We start from the raw sequence: 11,662 nt of genomic DNA, 5'->3' as shown, positions 1-11,662 counted from the left end.
ATTTGTTAAACATTAGATACTAGTGATTCAATATTTACTTCTATTTTTCTTTACGTGCAAAAACCATTGAGGACATTATTAAACCAATTTATTTGAAAAATACAAGTATACAAAACAAATATAGTACAATTAAGATACAAGATCTTGCAAGTTGGGTGACTATTTGTATAGTTTACCTTAATCTTTATAATTAAAGTTAAAATAAAAATATTTTAAAAATTATTTAATTAAAAACCTTCAAAGGCAAAGTTTTTTTTCCCAAACCTAATCCAAGTTGAGCCATGCCAAGTTGGCCACCCATGACAAGACCACTCCATATTTATCACTCCCATGAAACCAATCCTTATTCCTTCGCAATTCCTTTTCTGAGAAGACAACATATTCACCACTTTATGTCACGAGCTACGAATCAAAGCCCGTGATGAATGCGCAAAGATCATCCCATAGAGGTCAATTGATTAAATGGGGGTTTAATTAACCCACTTGAACTGACCCGATTCGTGGAACATATGGAGAAACATATCTACTTGATGGCCTAGTGAAACATTTAAGGAAAATTAGGGCTACATTGGTAAATATGGAAAGTAATATTAGAAGATTTGTATTTTGATAAGATATGATTTTGTAATATTAAAGGATTGAGTCAATCCTTAAGAATTTCAATTGTAAATAGGTTTTAATCTTAACTGTCAATGTAACTCAATATGTATCGTTGATTTTAGGAGAACTCAACTATAAATAGAAATCTTTCTTTTTATTATTTCTTTTGTAATAGAATACTTTGAAAGCATTTACTCAAACATTTGGCGTGTTTTAATTTCTTGTGGCTTTTCTGTTCTTTTATTGATCTTTTGTTTTGAGTTGTTTCCACTTTAATATCAGTGCCTTGGAGAATTTTTAACGATGATTCTTACTTTGAGAAAGTTAGGTTGACTTAGGCGAATTTTAATCCAAAAAATCATCTAAAACCGCATGGATTACAAGACTAAAGTTCTAGCATGTAACATTTGAATGACGTGAATTTTCTTTTATTCATCATATTGTCAAAGTAGACGGAGTTCATGCTTCTATTTCTCAACGTCTTTTTTACTTACTATTATTACTACATGTCTCTTTATTGTGGTCGACTAATGATCAATAAAAGAAAAAAAATTACAGGAATGTATGGATTAAATAAAAAAGAATGAAGTCATTAATAAGTGATACGATATGGCACAATTTGATAATGTATTAAATAGAAATTTTAAAAGAAAAAGGAAAGTTTGTTACAATCATATGCGTATTTTAGTAAGATAATAACTAAATATTTGCAAGTGTCTACATATATGGGATGTGCATTGCCTATTTTGGGTTCATTCTTTTCATCATTTCTGAAGAGCAGAGCAACTTCAGACTTGGCCTTGTAAATCAGAGCCGTCAGCGCATTGGCAACCTAATGGCAAAACTCAACCAGCTCAAATCTTCCATCGCTTCTCTCTCTCTGTGGTGTTTTTGGGACACTTTATACGAAGGAAGTATGAACTTCAGTTTGGAATTTAAACAACAATTTAATGAATCCGGATGAAGAATGAAGAAAACTTGAAGTTAAAGTTTGGTGATTCTGAGCTTGAAAAACAGAATGAAATTGAAGGCAAGAAAAGAGATAGTATTTTGGATGAAATTCTAATGAATTTTCATTAATTTGAATGGAGGCTAAAAGCCAATACATATACCAGACACAAGCTGGTAAAAAATGAACAAATTTCACCTAAACAAACACCCACTACCATTAAGCAACATTGAAACTTGTAAAACATTACTTGTACACAAAGATAAACTGATTTATCAGTCCATCAGTACTAATTACATCAAAAACAATGTCAACTTAGTTCAATCTGACTAAATTATAAAACAATATTTAAGGTAACTAAACAGAATGAATTACGATAGCAGTAATGTGCTTCAGCATCTGCATGCATAGTTCATGTGCTGGAGGTATGGCTTGATCTGCTTCTCTATAGTTCATCCGCATAACTTATGCTACATAGTCAGCTCATTGCTGCTTCATGTGTTGTATGCATACTTCATACGGTAATAATATAGCAGCTTGATCTTCCAGCTTGATCTTCAACACTTCATCCACATGACTTGTGTTGCTTGGTTTGCTCCTTGGTTGCTTTTTATGCTGCATGCAGGCCAACTCCAACACTCCTCCTTGGCTTGTATGCTGCATAGTTCTGACTGATCCCTTTACAACCAGCCTTGATTTGAGTTTGTTCAAGCTACCATCAGCATTTTGCTTGGCTCGAAACACCCTCTTCACTCCAATAACCTTCTTATTGACTGGTTTTAGAACTAAATCCCAAGTTTGATTCTTGTCAATCATGCTCATCTCATCAAGCATGGCTTGCTTCCATCCTTGTTAAGCTTCAGCTTTTTCAAAGTTGATTGGTTCAACTGTAGCCACTCGAGCTCTCTCATAAATATTAGCCAATGGTCTAGTGCCTCTGAATGGTTCATCATCAATATTCATTTCAAGACCATTTTGATCAGCTTCAGCTTGATCTGTTACAAGATCTTCAGAAACTTCATCTTTGATGCTACAATCAGATTTCTTAGAATCTCGAGTTCTTTTCAGAGAAACCTCCTCATTAACTTCAACAGTTTCCCGAGCTTTAGGCTTCTTAGTATTATTTTCCAGCTCTTGTTGCGCTTTTTTCTTTGTAGCTTTTGTTGAAGCCAACTGGTCTTTGAGATTCTTCAGTTCTTTTTATGCTTGCCTCAGTTGAGATTCTAAATCTGCAATACAAGTGCCAAGCTTCTTTTGGTTCAATGGATCAGATTATGAAGCACCTCTTGGTGAACGACGATCTCTAAGCTTTAGACTACTACGATCAGTAATGGGTCGATGATGTAAAGGTTCTGAATCAGAACTCGATGGCCTAACCTGATGTGTCCCTCGAGGAGATTGCTTTTGTGGCACGTCCACAACAAAGCTTTTGTCAACCATGGTTACTAACATGAGCTTGGATCCATCTGGTTCACTGATCAAGTATTTTTTACCTTTGAATACTACTGAATATCATTTTTGAAGCAATTGAGCAATGCTAAGCAAGCTTCTATCAATTTTAGGCACCAACAAGACATTTCTAACAAGTTTGGTACCTGTAAGAGTGTTTATCAGCACATCTCCTTTGCCTTCAGCTTTGATGAAGTGTCCATTTCTAACCTTCACCCTTGTTTTGAAGCTTCTGTCAATTAACTTAAAAATGCCAGTATCAGGGGTCATGTGGTTTGTGCAACCACTATCTATCAACTATCCCTTTGTGGCTTTTCTTTTGGTAGATGAGCAAGAGACAGCAAAGACTCGTTCTTCTTGATCACTTTCTTCTTCTGCCACTTGAGCTTCAGCTCTTGGCTGTTGAGTTTGATTTAGCCTCTGCCTGTCTTTGTTTCTGCAGACTTTTTCAGCATGGCCTATCCTATTGCAGAATTTGCACTGCACATCAGGTCTGAACCAACATACTTCACCCGGATGACTTACCCTTTTGTAGTGTGGGCAGGGTGGATATCTTCTTTCACCATCTGATCTAGGCTTGCTTAACCAGGATTCCTTTCCTTTGTATGCAGAGGAGCTTGAGGTTGGTCTGCTTTTGGCTTAGAAGGCACCTTCATGATGCTCTTTCTATCTGCTGGCTCTCCTTTGTTCCTGAGCATAAAGAGCATTGATAAGTTTAGTTAAAGAAATGCTTGCTAGGTCTCTCGAATCCTCAAGGGATGAGATTTTTGCCTCATATCTTTTAGGCAATGTTGAGAGCACCTTCTCCATGATCCTTGCCTCACTAAACTGTTCTCCAAGCAATCTTATGCTGTTTACTACAGCCATAATTCTATCTGAATACTACTTAACAGTTTATTCTTCCTTCATCTTCAAGTTCTCGAACTCCCTTCTCAGATTCAACAACTGCTGCTGCCTTGTCCTTTTTGTACCTTGGAACTCCTCCTTGAGCTTGTCCCAGGCTTGCTTTAGAGTCTCACAAGCCATGATTCTGGTGAAGATAACACTAGACACACAGTTCTGAATGCAGGACATGGCTTTGTGCCTTTTGGTCCTCTCATCTGCATGCTGCCTAATTTGAGCCACTGTGAGATTAGCTCTGAGTGGAACTGGCTCAACATCTGAATTGACAACCTCCCACAAATCAAATGCTTGCAGGTAGGTCTTTATTTTTGCTACCCATATATGGTAGCCTTCTCCGTTGAACACTGGTGGTGGCACTGGTGAGAATCCTGATGAAAACATGGTTCTACAGGTCCACTAAGAATTTGGCTCTAGATACCAATTGTTGGTGTTTTTGGGACACTTTATCCAGAGGAAGTATGAACTTCAGTCTGGAATTTAAACAACAATGTAATGAATCCGGATGAAGAATGAAGAAAACTTGAAGTTAAAGTCTGGTGATTTTGAGCTTGAAAACCAGAATGAAATTGAAGGCAAGAAAAGAGAGAGTATTTTGGATAAAATTCTAATGAATTTTCATTACTTTGAATTGAGGCTAAAAGCCAATACATATACCAGACACAAGCTAGTCAAAATGAACAAATTTCACCTAAACAAATACCTACTACCCCTAAGCAACATTGAAACTTGTAAAACATTGCTTGTACACAAAGATAAACTGATTTATCAGTCCATCAATACCTAATTACATCAAAAACAATGTCAACTTAGTTTAAATCTGACTAAATTACAAAACAATGTTTAAGGTAACTAAACAGAATGAAATACGATAGCAGTAATGTGTTTCAGCATCTACATGCATAGTTCATGTGCTGAAGGTATGGCTTGATCTGCTTCTCAATACTTCATCCGCATAACTTGTGCTACATAGTCAGCTCATTGCTACTTCATGTGTTGTATGCATACTTCATCCGGTAATAATATAACAGCTTGATCTTCCAGCTTGATATTCAACACTTCATCCACATGACTTGTGTTGCTTGGTTTGCTCCTTGGTTGCTTCTTATGCTGCATGCAGGCCAACTCCAACACTTTCAAATCTAGTTAACTTCTTTTCTCTTATCTGCACTTAACTATTGTATTAACCAAACAAGAATAACACCAATCTTTGATTCCCTCGCAGCGAAGATGACAAAAGCGGATTCATCAACTTTGTCTCTCGCAATCTCAAGTATTATTATATATTTCTTTTCATTTTTACTTATGTAAGCTTCAAACTCTGATTTTGAAAATCTCATAAAAAGTGAAGAAGAGCCACTGATAGAATGGAGTAAGGTCGAAATACCGACTGAATATGAGATGATTGTTCCTTATCACATATTACCTCCAGTTCCCGATGGTAAACAACTTAGATCATTTTATCCCCTCTTTCATTTGATCTCAATCTCAAACTCAATCTCAATCTCAATCTGTATTTGAATTTAAAAGCAGATGCAACTGAAACTAGGAGGCTTTTGGACAAAGTTGTTGTCTTAAGGCTTAATGGAGATTTGGGGACAGCTATGGGAAGTGATGGTCCTAAGTATGCTCGTGCTTTTCCTCTTTATATATTTTGTATATTTATTAATCAATATATATATATATCAACACACAAAATCATAACAGATCTCTCATTGAAGTTCGCCATAACTACAACTTCATTGAGCTAGTTGTTATTCAGATAGAGGTCATGTATCTTCCCTCCCCTCCCATCCCCTCATAAGTTGTAAATTTCCTTTCTTTTCTGATATAGCCCAATGGATGTAACAGTTTGCTTTTGTTTTCTATTTGCTTTTGTTCAGAATTTAAATTGGAAATACGGATGTAATGTTCCCTTGGTTCTGCTGAACCCATTCAATACCCATGTAGAAACATTGAAGGTTTCCATTTTTATATAATTTTAACAATTTCTTTTCTTTTCTTTTCTTTTATTCATGTAACTCTTAGACAATGCAGCACCTCGATAAGTGGGTCCGTTCAGACGTCCAGATTTACAATATTCTTCAGGTTGGTGATATCAATTTTCTAACTCCTCCAATTTCATTTTTAAATTCGACAACTAAAACAAGACATCATTTTCTTGTATTTGCATAGAGCCAATATCCTTGTATAGCAGCTGAAGATTTTACTCCATTACCATGCAAAGGCGGGACTAGCAAGGATGGATGGTAAAAACATTTTTAATATCATCTCCTAGTCCCATTCCATAACATACGGCTTCAGTATCAGGTGGAAATCACATGTGGATAATTTTCTTTCTTTTTTTTTTTTCTTTTTAACCTCTTCGCTGAACTTGAATCATTTACCTTTTAACACTGTGCTAACTTGGCAATATCGAAACTTTGAAGTTGTTCACACCAGAAGAAATCCATAAGGGAATTGTTAGTTTTGTTTGTTGTCTTCAAAACTCAGCTACAAGTTTATGAGAATTATATGATAAATGATTTTATGTTACTATAGTTTAAGCCATTCAAAATATGTTGAAGAGGGTCAGAGTTTTTGAGAATCAAGTACACTATTTTAGTTAAATGGTGATGTAAGGTTTTTCAATGGATTTTGCATGGTCATAGTTTGTGGATGAAGTTGTAAGATTGATTTAACTCAATAGTTTCTATAATGTTCTATTGATTTAACTCAATAGTTTCTATAATGTTCTATCTTTGCACTCACATGAATAACAAGATTTCTCTATTCCATCTCTTTTAGCCATCTTCATTTCCTGTAATGATTAGGTTTTAGAGAACTACTATCGGGTCTTCTCTTTTGATTATATTTTTAAAATTTTTATTTATCTATTTTCTTTATGAAGGTATTCTCCTGGTCATGGTGAAGTGTTCCAATGTCTAAGGAATAGTGGCATGCTTGATGAATTCATATCACAGGTTATGCTTTTTTCTATTTTCTGTAAAAGAACACAAAAAACATTGGATGTATAAACTTAGAAATTCTAGTTGGTAATTCATTTGCAGGAAAAGGAGATTTTGTTTTTTGCGAACATAGACAACTTAGGTGCTCTCCTTGACTTCAGTATCCTTGTTCCGATTTCTAATGAACTCATAATTCTAGTGGCTATGTTCACACACATACACATCAAACGTGCCAACTTTTTATGGTAGTAGTATTCCTTGACTGGTAATAGGAATCTTAAAGAATATGGTCGAAAACCAGAAGGAGTTTTGTATGGAGGTAAAGGAAGAAAGTGTTATATTACCCTGTTATTTTGCTCCATGATTATTTTGACATGTATTTGTGTAGCTTACACCCAAAACCTCACATGACCAAATGACTGGTACTCATATTTCATATGAAGGAAAGGTCCAGGTAAGAAATGAAGTCTTTATTTTCTTTTAGAATTCAACTTGTTATTGTTAATTCAAAAGAATATGATTTGGATAATGATGTCAATCTTTTGTAAAGTTAATAGTGAGACATTGACTAATACTTTTTTTTATTTATATTATTTAGTTCATTCAAAGAGCACAAGTTCCTGAGAAACATGTAAGTCATCTATTTCTCCAACTTCAGCTTCTTTATTTGTTGTTTTGCTATTTATTTTTTCTGTTCTTTTCAATATTAGAATTTAAATGGTAATTTGACTGCTAGGTAGGATGTTATCATTACACTACACATTTTGTGAAAAAAAAGCTAAAGTTATATGTGGTGATTGATATAATTAGTGAGTCACATATTAACCAGCAAATTAAAAATCACTCAACAAAAATATAAAGTTAAAAGGCAATTGCTACGGCTCAAATTATAGGTCTTTTCCTTTTTTACAACCACCACCAACGCCATTTTATCTTCTATAATTCAACTTAAACCCTTATATATTTGCATAGTATATTATCACAAATGAGGAAATAATAAATATATGAGAAACCATAAACTTGAAAGATTTTAATAATTTTTGCCCCTTACATTTATTAAAAGCTATTTTAGTTAGGGTTTTGTTTTTTTTCCCTCATTTTGAAGTGAATTAAATTTGTGTTTACTATTTTTTGTTCACTGTTTACGCTGCTCTTGTAATTTATTTTGAATTAAAGTTGAATATTAATTTTTTAAAAATGAGTCAAATTATTTTTCTTAACGAAAATCTTGACAAAAACATAAATTTTTAAACATGTTCGTGTTGCATGTCACGTGTACTACATGTTGATATTTTATATATCACACATCAACAATTAATCTATTAATTATAAAAATCCAAAATTAAAAAAAAATTAAACATTCATAACTTAAAAAATTAGCACGAAGTACATATGGATTGTCATGCGAGTTTTAATGTATAAAAATTTAACGTTTTAAATAGTATTTCCGATAAAAAATAATTCAACTTTTTTAAAAGGTTAATTGTTAAACTTAATTCTTTTTAAAAAATAAAAATTAAATTAATAAAAGATATAAACGTATATAAAAATATAATATTGACTTTTACAGATAAATTTTTATTAAAATTTAGATTAAAGTGAATATGGTTGGCCTACTATTTTAATAACGTGGTTTTGGTTGTTGTATTCTCATATCTTAAATGAATTTAATCTTCACATTTCTACAAATAAAAATTTAAATTAAGGATGTGAAACTTTTCACCCAACACATTAGCATAGGAAAGAATATATTTGTTAATAATGAAATATTAAATTTGTTTTCGTATATTTCATTATACCTTTTTAAAGGTATAATGTTATATTTAGCCTTTAATATTTATATTTTTATCAATTTAACTTTTATAATTATTATTATTAGTTAAATTTAACCCTTAACTTTTAAAAAGAGAGTTAAATTGTAATTTTTTAATGAAAATATTAACTAAAATATTAAACTTTTTAATGATATTGACGTGACAACTTGCGTGACAGTCTACATTTACTTCATACTAACATGTCACTATTTATCTTACATGACATACCAAAAATAATTTGAAATCTATAAAATTATTAAAAAATTAAGAAAATTTCAAAAAAAAAAAAAAAAAAACAACAGCATGAAGTACATGTAAATTGTTGTATGGATTAACATTTTTTAAAAAGATTACAATTATAGAAATAATCACAATTAATGCATGTTCATAAATTTACTAAATATATCGAGATAGCACCCACAAATGGTGAAATTGACATATAGAATAAATATAAGAGAGGATCCACAAATTGTATTTACGCAACTTGAAATAATAAGGCTTTGCTTGGTTTCAAGAAATGTAGGCTATTTTGGATTTCCTTTTCCTTTTCTTAGAAAATGATAAACATTCAAATATATATATGTTTGATTGAAAATTAAAAAAATAATTTTTAAAAAATGAAAATATGTGAAAATTAAAAAATAATAAAAAATTTTCATTATTTTCACTAAAAATATTTTGTAAAACTGAAAAAAAGTTGAAAACATTGGTTTTTTTAACTTTAAATTAATTGACTTTTGGTTCAATCATATATAAATGAGAAAAAATATTTTTTTGAACAGCTTTTAAACATCAAACTTGTTACCCTGGTCGGAATCCATATACATGTGAAATTTTTTTCATACGCATAATTATAAATTTAGCTTCAACTTGTCAATTCGGCACTTTTTTTTTAAACTAAAAATAGTTAAATTTGACTATTAACCGTTCAAATATCAGACAAATTGTTATTTTTTCTAATGAAAATACTAACTAAAACATTAAATTTTTAAATATGGTAGTCCACATGGAAATCACATGTAATTTAGGCTATTTTTTTGAATTTTTTTAATAATTTTTTATTTTTTATTTTTTATTTTTAAATATTTTTTATAAATTTTAAATTATTTGTTGATATGATGTATAATACACATAATGCTATGTTAGTAAGAAGTACATGTGGACGACGTCACGTTAAAAATTAAAGTTTAAATTATCATTTCATTTAAAAAAGTAATTTGACTCTTTTTAAAAAATTAATCAATTTTAATTAAGAAAAAAATAATTATCAAATTGATAAAATATATAAATATTCATCATTCCATCTAAAAATATATATGCATGTGATAGGGTTTAAACCATTGAGACCTTAATATTCATCCCTTTTAATTTGTCATTTGAATCAAACTTTTAATAAATTTATTATATAATTATTTTTGTAAATAATGGTTATGATTTAATTATTCATACCTTATTTCTTGAGTTAAAATATAGTTTGTCAGGCAGGATATTTTAATATTTTAAATTTTTTATTTGAACTGAAAATTTTGTTATTCATTTCTTCAAAAAAATTTATATGATATTTATTGTGTATTACTGAGGTTGACATGATTATGACTTTATAACAGGTCTGACATGATTATGACTTTGTAACAGGTCAAGGAATTCGATTCAACGGAAAAGCTTAAACTTTTCCATACAAATACTATGTAAGAAGACGCTTCCTAACTGCATATCAATTTAGTTTACGATATAGGTGGATGAATCTAAACGTAATTAAAAGGCTTGCGGACGCTGAAAATCCAAATGTTTGTATCGTTTTCTTTTCTATACATGTTGCTTCAAGTACAATTATGACTTCCAATAATTGTAGGAGGTCCATGGAACCAAAGTTGTTCAATTTGAAACAGTGGCTGATGATGCAATTAAGGTATAAATTGTACCGGTTATTGGATTAAAATTTTGAAACAAGAGAGGCCTAATTGTGTTACTTGCATGTGTGAACAAGTTCTTCGATCGTGCTATTGGTATCAACGTACCGCGAGCACGATACCTTCCCCTGAGGACTACGGCAGATTTGTTTCTTTATCTGGTTATATCCTTTCCCCCTTGACAATGCCAAACTCCTTCAACATGTCCTCATATAAATTTTCCTTTTGCAGTGTGACATTTATACCCTAGTTGGCTACGTTTTCAAGAGAAAATCTAAAGCAAAGCCTCTAGACCCAATCATTGAATTTGGGTCTGAATTCTTTAAGGTCCCTATCTTCCTTTAAATATAGATCAATCCTATTCCCATAATGATCTTGACATATATAATTTTATTTTCACAATAGCCGACTGATTTCTTAAGTCGATTCAAGACAATGCCAAGCATCATTTAACTTGATAGCCTTAAAGTGACCGGGGAAGTAAGGTTTGGATCTAGAGTTGTTCTCAAGGTATTTTATGGATGCTCTTAGCTTTAAACATGCATATCATGTACAAATTTACAGCAGACATAGGTTATCTCGAAGCTCTGTTATCATGCTTCAATCTTTTTCCAGGGTAAAGTGAGTATTGCCGCAAGAGCTGGGGGACAGTTGCAGATTCCTGATAAAAAAGTAATTGAACATAAGGTAAAGACGTCATTAGAATATTAACACGATGGGGTTGGTTTGGTTTGTTTTTTGTAATTGAGACTGAATTTTAACGATAGGAAATTAACGGCCCCGCAGATCTCTGCGAGTTCACTGCCAGAGTTCCTGGTCTGCCATAGTTTCACTGAGAGTGAATAAAAAACAAAATTATTAGGCTATTTTCTGTTAACTGATTTTGTTTTCTTCCCTTCTCTTATATCTACCTTTTTACGTTAGCAATTACTCTGTTTTAGCTAAGCAACCACTTCATTTTGATTCATATATTATTTTATCAAATCTAACAATGTTATATGGTACCCATCACCATGGAATATTCACTACTGCATCTTGAATTTAAATCAATCCAAATTGAAATTATCTTTCTAGACCATACACTTTTCAAAT

General features: G+C 31.8%; 1 pseudogene; it reads left to right on the top strand.

The window, feature by feature from the left end:
* Nucleotides 1–1,330: 1,330 nt before the first annotated feature.
* LOC107955787 (UTP--glucose-1-phosphate uridylyltransferase 1-like) lies at nucleotides 1,331–11,397 on the top strand (annotated as a pseudogene).
* The last annotated feature ends 265 nt before the right edge of the window (nucleotides 11,398–11,662 follow it).

Source organism: Gossypium hirsutum, chromosome A07, assembly GCF_007990345.1.
Source record: "Gossypium hirsutum isolate 1008001.06 chromosome A07, Gossypium_hirsutum_v2.1, whole genome shotgun sequence".
NCBI lineage: Eukaryota > Viridiplantae > Streptophyta > Magnoliopsida > Malvales > Malvaceae > Gossypium > Gossypium hirsutum.
This window is presented reverse-complemented; position numbering and strand designations above follow the sequence as displayed.